Genomic DNA, 14,991 nt, shown 5'->3' with positions numbered 1-14,991 from the left:
GTTCTTACTTCAATGCAGCTAGAGGAGACCATTGCTTGTATTTCCTACATGGGATTTACCTCGTGAAGCTGAGACCTCTTTCTTCACCTCCACTGGAATTCTATATAGAGTAGTTATTTAAAAAAACAAAAAAAAGCCCACTCATCTTGGGAGTGAAAACTCATACAAAGATTGAATTTAAGGAATGGAAACCATTATTCTTCACAAAGCAGATAAATGGTTCTTGACCACTACTGAATTGGGTCAGATAGTTAACTCTGTACAGAAATTACCTTTTCCATAGAGATTTCTCTCACTGTTTTCATATAAAAGTACCTTAACTCTTTGCTGTTTTTCCTCAAGCTTTGATAAGCCAGAGCCCATATCAATCCAGACAGTACATTGAGATATTTTACTGCTGTTCTCTACAAGAAAGGAGAATCAGCTGACATTTGCTCACCATTGCAGATAAAAATGGCTCCTACATGTTACATGTCAACATGCACAGGCAGATCCATCCGGCAGCAGCTGTCATTAAGCAGGTTACTTCTACAGATAACTGCAAAGGACCTCCAGAAGCACATGGCCATGTTCACAATGCCTCTCTGGTACACAGGACAGGACTCAGGCTGGAAGTGCAGGGAGAATGGAGCTCTCTCCTGGCCTGAAAAGAAGACAAACCAGGCAAAATTCAGTCACATAACCAGCATTTCCTGAGCAAGGGGACTAATTCCAGTCATGTACACCAGAGACAAAAAACACTCGGAAGACTCTCAAAGTCAGGCATGCTGTTATCCTGGAGGGAATTAGAGGGATGGAGCTTCCCAGATACACTGTAAAGACAACAACCACTATTGAAGAATTTAGGTTTCTTGCTGTAATGTTTAACTCTGTACTTACTCCTTTGCAAACAAGGAAGATTTCACCATGTAAACACATGTTTTGCATCTCTTACCCAGACTCTGAATCTTGGGTTGTCACTTTTAAGAGGTTTTTTCACCTGTTGCATCTTAATTCACTTAGAATTTAGAAAAGCTGCTCTGCAACACAAGCTTAAGAACATTCTGAAGTTCCACTGAATTAGCACTTGAAAGCACTATTGGCTTTAACCTAGTTTTGAACCATTCCAAATAGCCTCAATTTAACCAAGTGCCAAAGCAATTTCATGAAGTGAGTCTTAAGACTCTCTAATTGTGTCTTACAGAGTGCCTAAACCAGCACATTTAGTTGCCAGATCTCCAGACCAGCCCTGAACTTGATGTTATGTCCCAGGGTTTCACTGGAAGAACCCAGAACAGGATCTGGAGAGCTACCACTGTGGGCATACCAATACAATCCAAATTGTAGTACCTCACATGACTGCTGCAAAGCACTCACTAATGCCTGCCTACAATAAAGAAAAAAACTAGTATCATCATCATTTTGTAAAAAGTATAGAAGGTTAATGGTCAGATTAAGCAGTAAACAATTATACTACTGTATGAGATTTTTTCATTATAGGCGGTATGAGTGGCAGTATTTCATAAGATGTGCAAAAGATGACTCAAAACCCTGAACACCAACTTAATTTAGAAGTGTCTCGATGAAAAATTCAGCTGACAAGTGCCATTCATCCCAACCAAGTATGTCACACACTGCTAAACAAATGACAAGATAGTAAAGCAAAATGGAATTTAGAGTGTTTTTCCTTCCCATTCCAGTGAAGCACAACATCTGAATCCCACTTCTGCTAATACACCATTGATCAGGCACTCGTTTAATTAGCAAAAAGTAATACATTCATTCACATTTTTTCTTCTTGGTTGCTGCTCATTTGATCTTCAATATTCTATACAATATGAAACTGCAAGATATTAAAGATATTACTTAATGTCTATGCCACACAGAGAGGCACATTTGAAAAAGAGAGCTTTCCAGAAGTGATATGACTTCCACGGGAAAAAAAATGGTTGCAAGAAAATTGAACAGGGAAGTGAAAATATTTCAGAAGGATTTCAGATTAGGCATGTGTTTTACCTTTCACCACATCAGGCCAAGTCTTCAGTGGATACAAATCACTGGAGATCTATTTCAACCAGCAAAGCCTGTTCAGAATTAGGCCTTTTTCTCTCTCCAAATACCACCTACAGCCTGCGTAGGTGTGTGTCTGACTTTTCCAGATCCCTTTCTCCAAACTCTTCTGCCTGAAGAGAAAGCCCAGGGAATTCACTTGAATAGAACTCAAACTCAGGGCATTTTAGTGGATTTGCACTTGCACACAGAATCTCAACCTTTAAAGCTGCATGACAGGGGGGAAATAAGGGGGAAAAGAAAAAAAAAAACCCTCCTTTCATAGAAACTCAGAAGTCAAAGGAACAAGCTCAAACTCTTGACAGAGAACAGTTTTTCCAAACAACCTGCTTTGAAGCCAACCAAACACAGGCTTTCCTCTTCTCGTTACCAGCAGCCGAGCCGCCTGGGACACCTAGCAGCAGAGCCCAGCCGAGCCCAGCCGAGCCCAGCCGAGCCCAGCCCAGCCCAGCCCAGCCCCACACACCGGCAGCCGCCCTTTTCCCCACACGACAACACCAGCCCTGCCCAGCCCAGCCTGCCGCCATTTTCCCACGTGGGAACACCAGCCCAGCCCACGCCCACACGCCGGCAGACACCACTTTCGCACATGGCAACACCAACCTAGCCAATTCCCACACGCCGGCAGCCACCATTTTCCCACACAGCGATACCAGCCCAGTCCAATCCAGACCAGCCCACCCCCGCCTCACACGCCGGCAGGCACCATATTCCGCACACAGCAACACCAGCCCAGCCCAGCCCCGCCCCACACGCCGGCAGCCGCCATTTTCCCACAAGGGAACACTAGCCTAGCCAAGCCCCACATGCCGATAGCCACCATTCCCTCACGCCGCAACACCAACCTAGCCAAGCCCCACACGCCGGCAGCCGTGTTTTCCCACACAGCGACCCCAGCCCACCCTAGCCCCGCCTGCCGCCGTTTTCTCGTACGGCAACACCAGCCCAGCCCAGCCCCACCCGCCGACAGCCAGCATCTTCCCACACGGCAACACCAGCCCAGTCCTGCCCAGCCCAGCCCAACCCAGCCCCACCCGCTGGCAGCTGCTTTTTCCCACAAGCCGGCAGCCACTATTTTCTCATACAGGAACATCAGCCCAGCCCTCACCACCGGAAGCTAAAAGAAACAGTTGCTAAACTCCTTCTCAGTCTCTTCACCTCAAGCAGAGCCCAGCAGGTGTGGCGGCAGAGGCTGAACGCAGTCCCGCCGTGTGTCCGAGCTGGCCTGCCCACACCACTTCCCGTCCCCGCGTTAAGCGAGCTGCAAATTGGGCGAAAACTGATGTTCAAAAACAAAAGCAACTCAAAAAAGCCTGAAAACCCTCAAGTCCACGGCCTGTTTTGAATCTTCTCGGGTGTGGGACGCAAAGGGCAGGTGCCTTGCAGGGGGACGTGACTCTAGATGCAGTTTAAGCTTGATGAAATCCGCTCCTTGAGGCTACTGCCTCATTTTTTAGGACTTCTTGTCTCCAGTCCACGCTTCAAGAAAGTGTCTGGAGCAAACAACAGCAGCAAGTTTAAGTCAGGGGAGCACCTCTCCTCCAGGCACACCACAGCACAACCGGTTTTTAAAGTATCATGGACCCCGAAAGTGGAAAGCAAAACCATCGCATTTGCTACACCAAAGTGCCGATGGATGCACAGGCTGGGTGTTCTTCACTCCAGCCCTCGTGGCTGGCTGGGTTGGGATATTCTGACCCAATATTCCCATGTGATGGCGTGTTTTTTCAGCAACCATCACTCACAGACAACAAGATTTCAAGTGGTTAGCTCCTGTGTATCAGGAAACACCGGCGATGGTACGATTAGGGAATGGATGTGGCTGAGTGGCTTTAGCGACACCCCAGGAGCTGGCGAAGATGTGGAAGTGTGGGTTATGCATGGAGAGGTAAGCCTCATTTAAAAACATGAGAAGCAGGAGCATCCCCAGCTCTTGGAATATATCTTACTCAGAAAAAGAACGGCTGGAGTTGCTGTGTTCTCCTCCAGTCCTGTCAATCACACTGCTGTGTGCCCAGGATATGACTGACTGATACACCCTGACACAACATATCAAAATGCCAAAAAAATTTGAAACATAGCAATATTTTTCTCACTAAAAATGTGACAAGATCATGTTATTTTGAAGTGTCATGATCTTTCAGAAGAAAAAAATCTAACACTCAGAAAAACTTTTAAACTTATGAGAAGATAATTACAAGGTTGAACAACAGCATGAAAGCCACCATCTTTTCATCTGATTGCCCCACACCTCCAACACAGCCTATGAACAAGAAAATAAATCTTGACATAATCCAAACCCTCATTTATATTTCAGAAAGCAAAGCAGGAAATCCACCAGGGAACTGGGTACTAGGACAGTGGGATTCCTGAGGGAGAAAGTGTAACTTTTCATGGGGCTTTCATGTAGCCAGGAAAAAACACATGGAAACATCTAGGTTATCATTCAAAGCCATTATAACATTTGGAGTTTCTTAGAGGGTTAATTTAGCAGCACACAACCTGAGACTCCTGATTTGTACAAGCTACTTAACAAATAAACTTAACTCTTAAACACATTAACAAAATCAAGTCTACAAAACACTCTGAGAATGAAACAGAGTTTATCAAATGTTTAAACATACACACTGATTTCAAAGACCAAGAAATCAGACTTCTACAGTGAATCCCCTACCAGTAGGTTTGTCCCTGTATCAGGTAGCTCAGCCTCCAACATTTATAATTGTATTTTTTATGATTCTCATTTGCAAACTAGACAGACAAGCACCCTGGGACCAATACCAACATCATTAACATGAGAAAGCACCACTACAAAAGCCCATAAAGTCCCCAGGTGCCTTCTCCCCTGGGTTAGCACCTTTAGCTCCAGATCACACCCCTTCACAGCTTTGTTCTTTGGTAAGGGGACTCCCAGGACTGTTCACATTGCAAGCAGCTAATGACACTCTTGGGAGTGTCCAAAGACTTGTGGCAACCTCATCATGCCCTCCACTCACTTAATCCTATATCCCATGCATCTGCTCTACTCACAACCATCTCATAACCCACTGCAGCCCTCTGTGAGATACACTACTCCTCTTCCAGAGGCACCAGGAGCACTTGGTGCTCCCACAGCAGGTCAGGTATGAGGCAGGAGGGACTGCTACCCACCAGATTTGCAGCTATCCCTGCCCGAGGGTGCAGACCATCTGACATCCTGCAGGTGCTTGGCTTCAGCTGCTCTTCTGTGCCAGGGCTTCACCAGGGGCCAGCAAATGGGCTTGTTTTAGTTTGCAAGAATGCTTAGGTACAATCAGAGCATCTCAGAATATGTGCTGACTTTCCTTTTACACCAGGGAGGGCAGCTGAGCGGATGCCCTCATGGTCCCAGCAGCAGGTTACAGCCACTCCACGCCTGGTTTGATGCAGCTGGTTTATGCTCCTGCGTGGAGGGAGGGCAGTGAACCATCCTTTTCTATCTTAAACAGTGAAAAATATCACCTGTATTTATGTGTAATAAAAACGGAGGAAGCTAGCAAGTTTATAGCTAGGAATTCCTGAGGGGTCCCAGGTAACTAAATCTCCATTTCCCACTAAGTTTCAGTCAGATTTAGGCACTTAATTCCCTTAGGTCTGTTTGAAAGTCCCAGTCCAAAACCAATACAACAATAAATAGCAACATAAACTGTGCAAGTAAGTTGAAATCAGTTCAGCCTTAACCATCATATATCTAAAGTTTGCCTTAATAGAAATATAGTTTAATCAAAGTGAGAGCATGCTTTTAGCATTGGTATTATTCCCAGTTTCCAAAATAAAGTACTGTCACTGTGGCTTAAAGCAAGCATGCAGAGATAACAAATTACATTCTGACAATTTTTCCAGCCACTTGAAATGCCAGACATACTCATAACTAAGTGAAAATACACTCTTTCAACTGTTTTTTATGTCTCGTGAAATGTTCTGCTTTGTAATTGGTCTTTCTTTATAGGCATTATTCCAAAGCATAGAGTCAAGGTACTGTGATGTTCCGAGGATCTGCTGTAGTGCACAGTGATTACATCTACTTTCTTCTGCTGTAATAGTTAAAAAATAAAGTTTGCAATCTCTACCTTACATTACCCTCTTCAAGACCAATTCACTTAAGTCATGCACAGGGTCAGAATTTAAGATTGCTGAGGGAGAAACACAGAGTTCTGTGATAATCTAAATTAATGTTTTTTCAAGTTGTTACTCTCTTGACAAAATACCTCAGCAAAAAAACTTGATTCAATTACTTTCTTAACGGAGATAACAATATTCAGCATAAGAGTCAAAACATAGTTTTTCCAACTTTTGAGCTTGTACTTACCACATAATGGCTAAATATCTCTCCCCTTTCATTGTTCTTACTGTTAGCGCCCACAATGCAGATTCTAGTAGAAGAGACAAACAAGCAATTTTGTTAATGATGCATGAAGCAAAATAAAATACATTGTCATTTTCTACAACTGCAGTGTATTTGGTTTTGGAATGCTGGCTACTGTGAAAAAAAATTGGTTTTACCGTGAGTTCTAAATTACTTCTGTTTAGACACACTTTCTACACAAAAGCCCACGTAATGTGAAATAAAATATTTATGGTTTTCCATTTTAAATAGCTGTGTTACATATTGTAAATTCCACAGCAGTCAGGTTTGCCATCACATGATCAAATCTTAATAAGAATGTATTTTTCACACAATGTACTCCATAAAGTTATGGTGCCCATACACAGTAGTTACAAGCACTTCATTAAGTGTTTCAGATAGCCCATGAAAGTAGAATATAGAGGGCTGTTGGATAATATTTATTCCTTATATTTATCTAATAAGGTGAAAGGTTTTAGTGTTGCAAGTACTATTCTAAAAAGTCTAAAAATCTTGAGATGGGATGCTTGAGAAGAAAGTCATAAAGCCTTTTGAATTCCATACAAGAAAAATGAGCATGCTGTAATAAAAGAAATAGTTTGCACAGCCACAAGAGAGAGAAAGAATGGACTTCATGGATTAGATTTTCACTTTGGCTGAGTATACCCAGTTCCACTGAGGTTAATGTGGCTATACCAGTAGGACCCTGTAACAAAAATATGTAAGAAATTGTATTTAGTCTGGTCTGGATGCTTTCTCTCTTTGTCTACTTTCAGTCAAATGTAAGAAAAAGAATACAGGATTCTATGAGCCTTGACATTAAAATAAATATGACAATCAGAATTATGGTAAATTGAAAAAAATATTTATAGAAAATAGTGGGAGGTAATGTTCATCAATCATTTCTGTGAGACTCGGTATAACTTAAAAGTTGAAAATAATTTCAAGTTACTTGGCAAAGGAAGGAACATGCTATTTTCACAAAGCAATTCAACTACAGAACAGGGACTACATTCACAAAATGTCTTGGGTGTTAAAAATGGAATATTTCAAAGCTGCACTTCAAAGCATCAGGTTTCCCATGGAAACTGCAACTGTGAGTTAAAAAATTCCTTGGTGTAAGGTGAATAAGCCATTAAAATTTCAGTCTCCAACAAAGTTGCACTTTTTCTAACATAGACCCTAAACCTGCAGAACTACACATTTATTTTTTTGAACAGCCTACTTAGACAGTCCTATTTTTTGGTTCTTCTTTCTTTCCTTTTTCCTTAGAGTGATCTTTAAATCTACCTTTCTGTATTTCATAGGATCATAGAATGGCTTGGTTTGGAAGGGACCTTGAAGATCATCTAGTTCCAATCCTCCTGCCATGGGCACAGACATCTTCCACTAGACCAAGGTGACTCAAAGCCCCATCCAGGCCTTGAACCACCTCCAGGGATGGGGAATCCACAGCTTCTCTGGCCAGTCTGTGCCAGGGCCTCCTCCAGTGAAGGGTTTCTTCCCAATATCGAATCTGAACCAGCCCTCTGGTAAGTTTAAAGCCATTCCTCTTGTCGTATCCCTATGTATCCAAGTTCCAGGTTGGGTCAGCACTGGGTTACTTCCTTTAACTGTAGGTGTCATTCTCCTTTAATGCATCAACTTTGACTTACTATTATTATTATCCTATACCAGAACTATTTTGTGATGATGAATGGCAAGATTTACTTACATAACTAGTCCTGAAATTTTGTAACATTTTCTCATAAGGAAGGCTAAGTTCTCTAGCTTTCTGTTAATTTCAGCTCATATGTTCACCCCATCAGAGAGCCAAGTACAAGTCCAATTCTAAATTTAACAAAGCTTAAGTTAATTGAAAATAGCTTTTAGCTAGCAAACTAGCTCTTACAGTCTTTCTCATTCTCCAGTCAATTTTTGTCTAAAATAAATCACCTATGGGAATCCAAAATTTTCAGAACTAACAAAACTTTGTTTTTGACTTAAGTGGATTTCACAGTTCCTAGGCTGGTGTATAAGCCTTTTCTGAAGCTTTTCTAAGGTTTAGGTATTCATCACCTTTCTTTGCAGTGTAACATAGAATGTGCTTGTGCTACATCTTCCCCTGCACTCCCAAAAAGAAAGAGGTTTTCCTATCCTGCACTGTCATTTATGTTGATGAAACCTACAGGGATTGCATTCTACACAATTTGATTTAAATTAGTCAAGTAATTCAACAATTTATGGGAAGAGGGGATGTATGCACACAGAGTGAAAAGATATACCACTTCTCCATGGGAAAACCAGACTAACAATAAACCTGTAAAAATATCCTGGAACAAAATTTCTTTGCAAGCCCCTTTTTCTCAGGCCCTCCATAGCTGTCTGTTTCTTCTGTGGATCACCATTTGATCTTTTTTCCCTACTTCTTCTGCATTTGCTATTTTTCCCTGTGTGTCTGTTCTTCCCTCATTTCTCCTCTGTCTCTTTTCCCTGGATCAAAGTGGAAGGAAGGACATTTGAGGATCACTAATTTGTGGCATATATCACATTGTGACAGACGTCACAAAGAACCAGCATTTCAGCTACTCCCCAGGACTGGCTGATGGCATCAGGACTCAGCAGACAAGTGCTGGAACTTCCAAAAGCACATCGTCCTGCTGCAGATGCCGACAGCCTGTCAAGCAGAGCACATGGCACTGAGGCAATGCGGGTTATGCCAGTGCTGGAGAGGTCAAGAAAGTAGTTTAAACATTCTACCCTGGGTTTTATTATGTTTATTTTTGGGTCTATTGAGAAACTGAACAAAAACTACGATAAATTAGTGTTCTCTTCGATAGGAGGAAAACCATACCTGCTCAAAATGTAATTTAAAAAATTCCTTCATGCAAGCAATTTCAAAATTATTGTCACTCCAAAACTGTTCAGAAATTCTTACTATCCTAATCCAAGCTTGAGGTAATTTAGTAAATTCACCCTCCTACATTTGGAATATAAATTCCCAGAATTATCACTTTGTTTTTAGAGGGCCAGAGCTAATAGCTTTCTGTATTTTAATTTTTCACATCTCTGTCATATTCCTGTAACATTTGAAAATCTACAACACTCAGGATAAATCCACCTAATGAAGTCAGTGGAGTTCTGCCAGGTGCAGAACAGTGCAGAATCTGTCTCCTTGTTCTCATGATGGAGTGCTCCATCAGCAAGAGAAATTGCTGTCTAGCTTTGGCAAGATCACTTGGATGCTACTGCATATATAATATTCCCTTTAAGATGACTGCAGTTCAAGAACCTCCATGGAAGATTATTTGCTTTAATTAACAAAACCACTACATAGGTAGCTAATAGCACATTCTCAAAGAGAAACTTAAAATTCCTTTCAAGTCATTTGCTGAAAATATGTTAAGTAGAGGCTTTCCTGTAATTCAAATTTATATAATAACTTGCCATGAGACCTTTTTTACAAGGAGAGACTGGCAGCAGAAGGGCAAGTTTTGAGAATCTGCAGAATCAAAGTGTAGCTGACATTGGAAGGCACCTCTGGAGACTGGCAAATCCAGCCATCTTGCTTAAAGCAGGATGCTCAGGGCCATGGCCAGTCAGATTTTTAAACATCTTCACGTACTTAGCAGGATGGGGCTTCAGGGTAAGCTCAGTGACTCATGTTCTGAAGTGTTGTTTTAAAACTTTGAAATGCTGGTGAGTCCCATAAAGATTTGTCTGTCAATTTTACTTAGTGACACTTTACATTTATATCTTAGCTGAACCTCTATGGCATCAGTTACTGATGATCTTTAGTGTAACTATGAGCAAATACCATCTTTTAGCTTAGTATAAAAGAGCAATTGCATATTTTTAGAAGACTGATTATAGCTCAATGGGTTGAGTTTGTACAGACAACATCCTGATGAAAATCTCTATTCATCCTATTAAATTCTATTCTGAAAAAATAAATCTAAGCTTTTTAGAAAACAATAATAAATATATACATAAATTATTCCCTGTAAAATAGAAGAGCTTGACTTTTAACATTTCCCAAAACAACTTTCTCTTGTCAGAATCCAGAAAGATTGAAAAAATTTCCTTTATTCCATATAACTGTACGTTGCTTCACTCTGAACAGTGGGAAAGGCTCAAGTGCTTCAAACAAAACCTTTCCTGGGGCTGCTGCAGCCCCATAAAGCACCATGTTTCCTGTTCCAGGGGGTTCAGATGAGCAGAGTCTGATATACTAAGTACCACTGGGGAAACCTCTGCAGATCACTGCAATGACCAGAGTGAGGTGCAGAATTTAGGGTTACCATAAAAAGCTGGATGCATACCTTAACTTGAAATATGATTTTATTTGCAGACATACAGCCCAGGAATACTTTCTTTTTATAGAGCCACAGATAAAATCAAGCCTCCCCAGTTTTGTCTGCCCTTACAGTCAGTGCTGTGCTGAAGGCTTTGGTTGTAAATAATTTTGTGTAACTAGAGCGTGCAACCCAGATCTGACGTACACCCCGCCAATCTGATTTCACATTGCATAAATGTCTGACAAGTATCATAAATAAATCAGAACACATTAATTGCTTTTCCAAGTCTTCTAAAATCCATGGAATTTATTCCTGAGTGAATGCGGTTCCTTTAGCCAGAAAGAAACAAATAGCAGCCAGGACTTCCCAGTAGCCATTTGCAGCCTCCCCAGCTACAAACATACATGAGATCTAATTAGGAGCCTATAAAACTTGTGCTTCATTATATTAATAATCTTTGGAAAACTTTGTAAAAAACCAACAAGCACTATGCACACTTCCAAAAAACTCACCTGGCAGAAAAACAACGTGGATTAACTCTTGAAAGGTCTTAAAAATACCTGGAAAGATTAAGCACTCAGGCTTGGAACTGTGACAAGGACTATCAAAAGCCAGGAGCACTTAAAATTCTCCAGTCAGAAACCCCAGGATATTAGTACACAGTGTGCACCTGTACGTGCATGAAGAAATTATATTTGACAGTATCATTTGTTAGCAATACACTTCACTACCTCTTTCAGCTTTGCCTCTCTTACACAAAGTTCCTTGGGGCATAGCCTCTCCTCATGACACTGGGGAGAAACTGTCCACAAAAACTGGGCCTTTCCTGTGGCCCAGGAAAGGAAAGAACAGTCATCTATCAGATGTGGTGATGTGCTCCAATCCAATACTGGCACTACAGGACTTACAGTGCTGAATTCATGCACTTCATAAAGTACTTATCATTAAATAACATCATTCCTTAGAGTAGTACAATGAAATAAGATATAGAAATCAAATACCATCCTTCTAAAATTTGTTACTGCGCTGATATTGGTTTATGATTAAAATTTAACATCACTCAGTGTCTTGGCATTATTCATATTATTTTCCAATCTAGCAACCACAGGAAGATTTTACAATCCACCCAGACAGAGGATTTATAGCAGGCAGTTGAGAACATTTGTTTAAAATGTCTTTTAAAATATTTCAGATATGGCTGTCCAACAAAAAAGGCTTTAATTTGTTCTTTGTCTGTTCCTTGATTCTTTCTAGATTAAGAAAACTTGATCTTAGCTTTTAGAGACAACTCCATCTTAGTGCCCTCCCGGAATGGTTTCCTTCCAAATCATTAATATTCCTTCAGACTGAAAGTCAGAATTCCTATTGTAATGTAGTGAAACAAAAAATTCAGAACTTTCCTTCCCCTCTCTATATAAAATCATGTATCCTGTATAATCTAAATTTTCAGTTCAGTGTAGTGATAATTGTTGGCATGTGTTGTTGCCATGAAATGTGCTCTTCTTCTTGAGGTACTTAATAATTTTGTGCTGAGTTTATTTCACCTCTGTGGACTTCACAGTTCCAGCTTCTTCTACTCTAATAATTTTTTTTTAACATATTTTTCTGTCACTCTGTAAAGAAATTTCACAAGTGCCAAGCACTTCCTTCAACCTGCTGGCTCTGCTGTGTTTCGTACAACCCAAGATGGTGCTGTCCTTCTGTGCTGCCAGGGCACACTGCAGGCTCGTGCCCAGCTAGCTGTCTGCCAGGACCCCCAGGTCTCTTCAGCAGAACTGCTCCCCAGGCAGGCAGCCCCAGCCTGTGGCATTGCTCCAGGTTCTTCCTTCCCAACTGCAGGACTTTCCCTGTGTTCTGATTCTCCTGTGTGCCCTTGTGCTCCTCAATGGAAACCTGGCGAGCCTGTACTCTGCGGCCTGCTCCAGGTGACTGACAGAGATGCTGCAAAGGACAGGGCCAGCAGGTGCCCCTGTGCTCCCCTTGTCATGGGCAGAGTACACCCCGCTAACAATGGCCTCTGAGCCTGTCCCAATCAGCTCTCCACCAACTCTCTAACAGCCCAACTCGTGTAGTGCAATACTGGGGACCAGTGTTGGAAGCCTTGCCATTGTCTTTAGAAAATTATTTTATTTAGCAATTGCCGTGTTTGGAAAAATACAGCATGGAGAGAACTTTTTATGTTTCACAGTTAACTTCACAATGTGATCTTTTTACTCCACTATTTGCAATACTACCCTGTCTTTAGTGGTTTTGATAAACTGTAGACCTAATTTTGGTACCAGGCCAGCTCTTCACTAGAGTAACACCAGTAACTGTCACAAAATCACTTAAGACTTATATCAGTCTAAGTGATATCAATGTCAAGCTCTAACTGCTTCCCAGCTAGGTGACTTTGGGGTAAGCAACAGTTTATCATTGCTTTTTTCCAGGCTTTGCTGACAGGATTGTGTAATGTTTTATTTGTGGTGAAATTAAAATATTCTGATGAGATTTGGGGTTGGGTGTGTATGCATTTTATCGAATTAAAAGTTTGGAGTAAGGTGCCAGAATGCTTTTGATATGACATGTGCAAATCAGACCAGATGACAGCTCTGATTGCTGAGCAGTCCTACGGCACTTGCCATTGTTCTGCTTGCTCTGTTTCCATATTGCCAGTGTAGTCAAACCCAATTGTTTCAATTAGCCCTTCAGAGTAAAGCCATGTCAGCGTCTTGCATAAATACAACGATCCCTACAGCAATATGCAAAATGTCTCTTTTCACATCTCACAGCTTCTATGCAGAGTTCTGCAGCACTGTAATTAAGTCTAAGTAGACTTACAGAGTTACACTAATGGTTATGTATAAGTACATGTCCCTCATAGCTATTTGTTCAAGGCATTCTTCATATCATTTAACTTGTTTCAATTATGCAGATTGTATTTTGCCTACTGATGTTTTTGCATGGTAATTTTATAAAAGTAAACGTGACCTACAGGATTTTCAATATTGTTAACTTAAGATCTAAAGAGATTTGACGTACAACTTAGTTTCTTTCCACTACTTTTTAAACTCAACTGCTATTACAGTTACTCCCTGCACTTAAAACTTCATTCATTTGTACTTAAATTATACCAGACTAGACACAGAAGATAGTGAGGAAGTAGATGAAGTTTAAAAAAACTTTTTAATATATATTTTGACATAACTAACCTAAAAGTTTTGAAAATAGAAGTTTTTGAATGGTCTTTATACAGAAGGAAATTCATTATTAGATTAAAGTGTATTTCTTGCCTTAGTCACACAAACTGTATTTTACAGAGAATAGATTTACCGAATTGCCTGTCTTTGCTCTTCAGGAACACTGCTTGTATATTAAGTTGTTAGATGGAAGAAATGTTTAGCTGAAAATTGACAGGCTAGCTCGAAGGTATGTCTCTTGTGTGGTTTTGCTCACTTGAAACAGTAGGTTTTTCCCCATTAGAAAATTCATCCAGTATTCATCTTCTAGATGTAAACACATCCTGAAAGCAAAACGAGCATTGCCCAAAACAATACCCAGATTCACACATGTAAATTCTCATCTTCAGCCCCACTTCAGTGTTAGGAGAATTTAATTTCCTTTGGGCCTGGAATGAACAAACCATCTTGACCAGTGAAAGCGGCTCTGATGAATATTATCAGCTTGTTACTTAGGGTACTCCTGGACTTAGGACTTTCTGAGGATGCAAAACACATAACCCATCTGTTGGCTGAGAGATAGCATCTGCAACACCTCACTGTGCCCACAGTGTCTGCAGCAAGGAAGGAGTTCAGTTGTACATTTTGATGTGTAAGACACAACATATTTTAGCAGCATCTGATTTTCAAGAAGCTCATGGTGTATCTGGAAGCAGTGAAAATGTATGTCACTTATGAGGGCTTGATAAGAGATTAATGACTACACAGACCCCCATCAAAACTCAACAGCTCAACACCTACAGAGCTTCCAGACAGGAGGAGACAAAAGATGGACTACAGACTGCTTGGTGGTGGCACTGCAGGGGAGACTCCCAGAGGCAATGAAAGAACAAGGGACTTTCTCTGGGGAAACACCATACAGACCTGTGTGGCACATCTGAACAAACACCTTCTTGTGTGGAACTGCAGCACCACACTTAGCATGACCATTGACCGAAACAGAGAGAGAAAAAGGCTGGCCAGTGCTCTTAGGCAGATCCATCTAGACCTCCTCGAGGGGATACCCTCCCAAAAGGGCTAAAGGACTTCAAAATGCAAAAAAATCCTGAGACTGAGATTCCAGAGGGAACAGAGGGAGGTGTGA

General features: G+C 41.2%; 1 long non-coding RNA gene across 1 annotated transcript; it reads right to left on the bottom strand.

Annotated features, from left to right (window-relative positions):
• Positions 1–445: 445 nt before the first annotated feature.
• Positions 446–3,336, bottom strand: LOC146435575 (uncharacterized). Its single transcript, XR_014853090.1, has 3 exons — positions 3,208–3,336; positions 1,996–2,162; positions 446–643 (listed from the first exon to the last, which is right to left on the bottom strand). It is a non-coding gene; the product is annotated as an uncharacterized LOC146435575 (long non-coding RNA).
• Between the last annotated feature and the right edge of the window lie 11,655 nt (positions 3,337–14,991).

The sequence above is a fragment of the Lichenostomus cassidix genome, chromosome 6 (assembly GCF_008360975.1).
Source record: "Lichenostomus cassidix isolate B80296 chromosome 6, HeHo_3.0, whole genome shotgun sequence".
NCBI classification, from domain to species: domain Eukaryota; kingdom Metazoa; phylum Chordata; class Aves; order Passeriformes; family Meliphagidae; genus Lichenostomus; species Lichenostomus cassidix.
This window is presented reverse-complemented; position numbering and strand designations above follow the sequence as displayed.